The following is a 9,065-nucleotide window of genomic DNA, read 5'->3' as shown; positions in this document are numbered from 1 at the left end:
GTCCCACCCAGAGAGTAGATATCCAGTTTCAGGGTGATAATTATTTCGTTTTAAAGAAGTTCAGGGGGTTAATAGGACTCCTGAAAATGTAAGGTGTGTCGTAGCAATTGCGGCCAAAGTTCAGGGGGAAATAGTGCCTTATCCTAAACAAATACTTGTGGAGTTGTGGTTTATGTTACGTGGCAACAAGTTAGACAATTCATACAAGCTAAGTGTCACACCCTAACCTTATTAGGGTGTGATGGGCACCCGACCCCACGTCCGGAGCCGAGCGAACCCACAGACTCTTGTTACGCACATAATTTTTTTTTTTTTAATAAAGATAAAATACAAAATACAACTTTGGAAATAATTATTTTTGGTTGCTTTCAAATTACATAAAACCGTAGTCAAACAACCAACACATATAACGTATCGGCCGACGGAGCCGCTTACTGACCGACAACCAACACCCACGACGCGTTCGCAAAGTCTCTAACATCCATACGTAAAGCATATCACACAAACTTTAACTCAACAACTCTCCAGAGCAAATGGAGTTGCGCAATCCAAATGGTACACCTTCTATAATGGCTAATCATCCGGGAGTACCACGCGCATGAAACGCGACTTCGAAGACAAAACAATGCGAATATGTACGTACCGAGTATGTAAGGCATGCAACACAAAGTAACAACTATAATCGAACGATTTAACTATCGTGTACATACACTACTCGTAATACGTACGCTTACCTTTTCGGACACGGTCCATACACACACCGCTCATACGCCATAAAAGGTACGTAAAGTAAGTGAGGTCAGCAGGAGTACCAAAATGCTTATTTTTACAATCATTGCACCGCATGTCCGAAGAGGTGCGGAAGATACGTAGTGCACCGAGAGATGTCACATCGAGACGGAAAGTACGTAACGTACGGATTATTCGGATAAGATTATGTATCGGACGGAATACCGAACGCACGTAATGCTCGGATGACAGCTTATACGGATTGAGAATACGAACGTACGTAATATTCGGATGAGGTCATATAGCGGACGGAATACCGAGCGTGCAGAATTCCCGAATGCTTACTTTCCGGACCTGACAGATTATGAATATCGAATCATATAGATTTACACGGATACGTAACCCGACCCCTTTACGAAGGGACGCGGCGGAAACGGAATCACCATATGCCAAAGTAACATATCTTATGTGCGTGTAACGTGTCCCGGCCCTCCTGTGAGGGACTCGGTGGATAGACTCATCAATGCATGTCAAAATCATAGATCACATATGCATATAACGTGTCCCGGCCCTCTGATGAGGGACTCGGTGAATAGGATCATGTATACCGAATCATATGTCATATATGCAAATAACGTGTCCCGCCTTTGTTACAGGACTCGGTAATATGGAATCATGCATGTCGAATCATATACCAAATATACATAACGTGTCCCGCCCTCCTCGCGGGTCCCGTGAATAATCATCATGTGCCATCCCGGCCGCCATCCCCGTACCATCAAATCATAAATACATACGGTAACGTGTCCCTACCCACAAGTACGAGAGACTCGGTGAATAATGCGTAGAAGAGCACGATAACATGTCTCCGGCTCCGGACTCGGTGGTCGAATCATACCGTAGTACGCACGAGAACATAACATGCCCTGGCCCGGACTCGGAAAGATACATTGAGCCATACACGAGCAGTCGTGAGAAACCATATGCACATAAATCCATCGATGAATACGTACACTTATCAACATTCGAAGGCTCGAAACTTAGTTTCGGTTCTTCCGAGTTAGTATCGGAAAGTTATGAGCGTTTGGAATACGAAACCTCTTCGGATCGTTTAAGCGATCCGAGATCGTATACGAAGAACATTAACGCTTTTAAAGCATACTCATATTAAAATGCTCGGATCGACGACTCATATCCAAATACACATAGCGTAATACTTATATCGGACGCTGCACCGAGTACTCATATCGGAGTTATCATATCAGAATGCTTATACCAAAATACTTATGTCAGAACATATATATCAGAACATTTATTCTCAAATACTTATATCAGAACACTTGTGTTAGAATGTTTCCATCGGAATGCTTATATCAAAATATTCAATTCGCATCATTCGTATCAAGCGTTTATGCGAATAGCCGAACCGTAATACTCACATCCGAGTTACCAAGTACTTATAACAAACTCGGAACATTAGCCAAAGGTTTTCATTATTTATCGTACGGAAATAAGGCAAATAGAACAATATACATAGGTTTCGGGGGATTGTGGGCCCACCTCGGGTCAAATGAGGTGACGTACCCAATTTACGTATTTTACACTTCATAATATCATTCGTGATAGTTTTAAGATAGTCGTCCCATTTGTTCAAGTTCTAGGTATTTAGACAACTTTTCCAACCCTTAGCAACATAATTGGTTCAATTCCACCGAAAGAAAAAGGGCAATTTCGGACGTGGATTCCGAAGAGTAGAGTTGTCCCCGAGGTCCAAATTCAAGCCTAGTATATCTAGGACATGCCAAGAGAAAGAAAGGGTAAGCCTTACATACCTTATTTGCCTCTTACGCTTGTCCAAATTCAAATCCCGTTTCCTCCAAAATCTTTTCTCCAATTCTCCACTTGCCACAAAAGTAGTCTTCTTGCTTAAATAATTATACCATATCGAAGAGGGCCTTGAGCTTAGTAGGAATTCAAGATGAAAGGAATTTTTGAACCAAAGATTAAGGCTCCAAGAATTTTTTTTTTTTTCCTCTCATGGCCGAATAACAGCCTTTCGGGTTTTTCTCCTCCTTCCAAGCTTCTTCATCTTTTTTTAAAAGATGAAGATACTCATGCCTTATTTATCTTTCTCTTCCCCACCATTTATCTATATTTATTTTTAAGCCCCTCAAGTATAAGAATATGAATACATGGCCTTATATTTTTTCCTTCTCCAAACTTCTAGAAATTTCCATGTATAAAAGATGAATACTATGGCAATTTGTCCTTTTTTTTTCTTTCTTTTTTTTTTTTTTCACATGGCCAATATGGCCCTTCATGAAGTTTCTTGAACACCATGTGAAATTACCATTTTGCCCCTAGCCTTCCACATTATTCCCATGATGCCACTTTGCAATTTTCCTTTTTACCCTTAACCTTTCTCGCATTTCCATACTAATAATGTTCATAATTAATATTCGCCAACGACCTCTGCACAAAAATAATCTTGGAAAATGGTCTAACCCTTAACTTCTCGCAATTATCCCGACTTATCCGAACGTATAAAATACGGGATATAACATCCTCCCCCCCTTTAGAACATTCGTCCTCGAATGTTCAACTGACCTTATGGGGTGTTACAATATTCCGGGAGGGTCCCTCTTATTTTATCCACAGGCGCTGCGTTCTTTCTTTCTTTCAAAATTCCCAGACTATCAATTATTGCGATTCTCTTTTAAGTCTAACATAACATGCTCTCCCCCCCTTTTTAAGGGGTTCCTTATACGTCACAATCTTCGAGTGTTCTCGTCTTCGACCATACCTCATTCCTCGTCTTTCTTCCCAACTTTACGCATAACATATCGGAAACTGCTTCCCATAGGTTTTGCTCTCACTGTATGTCTATATCCTCATTTATCCACACCTTCATACTCTTACGTCGATTAATGTCTTCCATACTGTAGCACCAGTCGCTGGGGTACACATGCCCACCGAAACATTCACATGCGGGGCACCACACGCCTTCATATATGCATATATATATAATTACTATCAACTAGTCCGCAAAATACCTCCAGACGTCATTCAAGCCTATCTAAATCTCAGAACTGTGGCGTACTTTCTGTCTTTCTTCTAGTATAGCCTGTTATGTGCTGGGTGGCCTTCCATGGTCTCCAACCATCTCGTATATTCTAATTTCACTTAGGCCATTCTGGTTTTTCATTTGTCTTTTACAGACTAATCTTTGGAATTTCTTGCATACTTCCCAGGGGGTCACCCATCCTGAAATTACTCCCACCTGAGCACGCTTAACCTCGAAACTTTGGTGGAACTCAATGCCTTAATGCTGCTATAATCGCGTACGCTTCCTCATATGCCCTTTACTACATAATCTGGAGCCAGTCAAAGTTTCACAGATTATGAGGCATTTTCGTAACACGTCCTTTCTTGTGCAATTACCGTTTTGCCCTTTTTAATCTTCCATATCACCTTCACAAATTCTTATTATCCAAAATCTATACACCGCGAATGCCATCAATACCTTACAGAGTATATAACTTCATATCACATTCTTACCATCCGGAACTGCCGGTCTGGGGTAACTGGTCAAATATATCCACACTTACCTCCTTCCGTCGTATGTAAGGCTTACAGATGGAATTTCTTATTTCATTCTCCTATGACTTGGCTCTATCGCACGATTTATGACAGAAAGAAGGTCAACAATCCCTAGATGCCCCGTAGCCTCCTGTTTATAAATGTGGCACGCTTCACACCATAAACGAGGACTCTACCTGGACACGACTTTGCGTACAACCCCTAGGACGGACTCGTCATACACACTTTGTCACACCCTAACCTTATTAGGGTGTGATGGGCACCCGACCCCACGTCCGGAGCCGAGCGAACCCACAGACTCTTGTTACGCACATAATTTTTTTTTTTTAATAAAGATAAAATACAAAATACAACTTTCAGAAATAATTATTTTTGGTTGCTTTCAAATTACATAAAACCGTAGTCAAAACGTAACCAACACATATAACGTATCGGCTGATGGAGCCGCTTACGGACTGACAACCAACACCCACGACGCTGTCTGCAAAGTCTCTAACATCCATACAGAAAGCATATCACACAAACTTTAACTCGGCAACTCTCCAGGAGCAAATGGAGCTGCCAATCCAGCTGGTACACCTTCTATAGCGGCTGCTAATCATCTGGGAGTACCTGCGCGGCATGAAACGCAGCCCCCGAAGACGAGGGGTCGGTCACGACGAATATGTACCGAGTATGTAAGGCATGCAACACAAAGTAACGAACTATAACCGAACGGACGTAACTATCGGTACATACACTACTCGAATACCGTACGCTTACCTTTCGTACACGGTCCATACACACTGCTCATACGCCATAAAAGGTACGAAAGTAAGTAGGTCAACCAGGTACCAAAATGCTTATTTTACAATCACGGCATCGTGTCCGAAGAGGTGCGAGAAGATAGTGCACCGGAGATGTCACACGTCGACGGAGTACGAACGTACGATTATTCGGATAAGATTATGTATCGGACGGAATACCGAACGCACGTAATGCTCGATGACTTCTTATACCGGACAGAATACAGAACGTACAGAATATTCAGATGAGGTCATATAGCGGACGGAATACCGAGCGTACAGAATTCCAGAATGCTTACTTTCCGGACACAAATTAGATTATGAATATCAGAATCATATAGAATTTACACAGATACAGAACCCGGCCCCTTTACGAAGGGACGCGGCGAAACGAATCACCATATGCCAAAGTAACATATCTTATGTGCGTGTAACGTGTCCCGCCCTCTGAGGGACTCGGTGGATAGACTCATCAATGCATGTCAAAATCATAGATCACATATGCATATAACGTGTCCCGGCCCTACGATGAGGGACTCGGTGAATAGGATCATGTATAACGGTAATCATATGTCATATATGCAAATAACGTGTCCCGCCCACTTGTTAAGGGACTCGGTAATATGGAATCATGCATGTCAGAATCATATACCAAATATACATAACGTGTCCCGGCCCTCTACTGCGGGTCTCGGTGAATAATCATCATGTGCCATCCTGGCCGCCATCCCCGTACCATCAAATCATAAATACATACAGATAACGTGTCCCGGCCCACAAGTACGAGAGACTCGGTGAATAATGCAGAGAAGAGCACGATAACATGTCCTGGCCCGGGACTCAGTGAGTCAGAATCATACCGTAGAGTACGCACGAGAACATAACATGCCCTGGCCCGGGACTCAGTGAAAGATACATTGAGCCATACACGAGCAGAGTCGTGAGAAACCATATGCACATAAATCCAGACTCGATGAATACGTACACTTATCAACATTCGAAGGCTCGGAAACGAGTTTCGGGTTCTTCCGAGTTAGTATCGGAAAGTTATGAGCGTTTGGAATACAGAAACCTCTTCGGACTGTTTAAGCGATCCGAGATCGTACATGAAGAACATTAACGCTTTTAAAGCATACTCATATTAAAATGCTCGGATCAGACGACTCATATCCAAATACACATAGCAGAATACTTATATCAGACGCTCGCACCGGAGTACTCATATCGGAGTTATCATATCAGAATGCTTATACCAAAATACTTATGTCAGAACATATATATCAGAACATTTATTCTCAAATACTTATATCAGAACACTTGTGTTAGAATGTTTCCATCGGAATGCTTATATCAAAATATTCAATTCAGATCATTCGTACCGAAGCGTTTATGCCAGAATAGCCGAACCAGAATACTCACATCTGAGTTACCAAGTACTTATAACAAACTCGGAACATTAGCCAAAGGTTTTCATTATTTATCGTACGGAAATAAGGCAAATAGAACAATATACATAGGTTTCGGGGATTGTGGGCCCACCTCGGGTCAAATGAGGTGACGTACCCAATTTACGTATTTTACACTTCATAATATCATTCGTGATAGTTTTAAGATAGTCGGGTCCCATTTGTTCAAGTTCTAGGTATTTAGACAACTTTTCCAACCCTTAGCAACATAATTGGTTCAATTCCACTGAAAGAAAAAGGGGCAATTTCGGACGTGGATTCCGAAGAGTAGAGTTGTCCCCGAGGTCCAAATTCAAGCCTAGTATATCTAGGACATGCCAAGAGAAAGAAAGGGTAAGCCTTACATACCTTATTTGCCTCTTACGCTTGTCCAAATTCAAATCCCGTTTCCTCCAAAATCTTTTCTCCAATTCTCCACTTGCCACAAAAGTAGTCTTCTTGCTTAAATAATTATACCATATCGAAGAGGGCCTTGAGCTTAGTAGGAATTCAAGATGAAAGGAATTTTTGAACCAAAGATTAAGGCTCCAAGAATTTTTTTTTTTTTTCCTCTCATGGCCGAATAGGCCTTCTTGGTTTTTCTCCTCCTCCAAGCTTCTTCATCTTTTTTTAAAAGATGAAGATACTCATGCCTTATTTATCTTTCTCTTCCCCACCATTTATCTATATTTATTTTTAAATCCCTCAAGTATAAGAATATGAATACATGGCCTTATATTTTTTCCTTCTCCAAACTTCTAGAGATTTCCATGTATAAAAGATGAATATTATGGCAATTTGTCCTCTTTTTTCTTTCTCTTTTTTTTTTTTTTCACATGGCCAATATGGCCCTTCATGAAGTTTCTTGAACACCATGTGAAATTACCATTTTGCCCCTAGCCTTCCACATTATTCCCATGATGCCACTTTGCAATTTTCCCTTTTTACCCTTAACCTTTCTCAGTATTTCCATACTAATAATGTTCATAATTAATATTCGCCAACGACCTCTGCACAAAAATAATCTTGGAAAATGGTCTAACCCTTAACTTCTCGCAATTATCCCGACTTATCCGAACGTATAAAATACGGGATATAACACTAAGAACTCCCCTCCTTCCCCTCTCTTGGAAAAATACAAACTCAGGTAAGCTTGATTTGATGAAACTTATCAGAAAGTTCTACATTTTTTCATTTTTATCTACGATTGCTATCTCTTTCGCTCTTTGTTTCCCCCATTCATGACCTTTAACTATACATACATATATAGATATATAGAACACAATGATCTTTCTATTGCCTTATGTGAACTTCCATTTTCTTTTCTTTCCTTTTTAGGTCAATAATAAAATGACTTTAAATTCTATCACAACGATCTTTCTGTTGCCTTAAGTGAACTTCCATTTTCTTTTCTTTCCTTTTTAGGTCAACAATAAAATGACTTTAAATTCTATCTCTTCCTCTTTTTTGTTATTTGTCTTGTATCTGTATAATCTCGACACTTACTCTCTTTCACCACAGCTCTATCTCAATCCACCTCACCTCCTCACCGCTTCATCCCTCAAAAACGCCAAAAATCAAACCTCACTTCATGTATTATATAATCTTGTTTCATTCGGACATCATTACACACAAATAAAGTAGAAGAAAAAAAAAGAAATGTAAGTCTTTTTTTATCATCAACCATGTCTTCTGTTCCAGAAAAGAATGCTTTTCTTGCTCAAGAAAATGGTGTTGTTCATCCTCATGATGATGAAATGAAAAGTGTAGTTAAAAATGATTCTGATAATTCTTTGTCTTCTTCCATTGGTAAATTAAGTAATGGAGTTGGAGGAGATGAAGAAGCTGGTGAGGAAGCAGTAAGCAAGGCTGAACTTGATGAAGGATCCCTCAATTCTTTGGCAACTTAGGAAGCTGCTCTTCCTTTTAAGTTAGTTTTTTTTTTTTTTTTTTTTTTTTTTTTACCCTCTTTAATTTTTACCGTCCATGGCTCTTTTGCAGTTGGCAGAAACTATGAATGCCTTGAATTCTCCGTTTTGAATACCGCATCTTCCTCATAATATCAATATCTCTTTAAGATCGCCCCACCCCACCCCCTCACCGCTTCATCCCTCAAATTTGGGACTTAAAAATAAAAATAAAAATTAGGAAAATTAAAGAGGGTAAAAAAAGAAACTGACTTAAAAGGAAGAACAGCTTCCAAAGTTGCCAAAGAATTGAGGGATTCATCAAGTTCAGTCTTGCTTACTGCTTCCTCACCAGCTTCTTCATCTCCTCCAACTCCATTACTTAATTTACCAATGGAAGAAGGCAAGGAATTATCAGAATAATTTTTAACTACACTTTTCATTTCATCATCATGATGATCAACAACACCATTTTCTTGAGAAAGAAAAGCATTCTTTTCTGGAACAGAAGACATGATTGATGATCAAAAAAGACTTACGTTTCTTTTTCTCTCTAACTTTTTCTTTCTTCTACTTTATTTGTGTGTAATGATGTCCAA

This window comes from Lycium ferocissimum, chromosome 9 (assembly GCF_029784015.1).
Source record: "Lycium ferocissimum isolate CSIRO_LF1 chromosome 9, AGI_CSIRO_Lferr_CH_V1, whole genome shotgun sequence".
Taxonomy (NCBI): Eukaryota; Viridiplantae; Streptophyta; class Magnoliopsida; order Solanales; family Solanaceae; genus Lycium; species Lycium ferocissimum.
Note: the sequence above shows the minus strand (reverse complement) of the source record.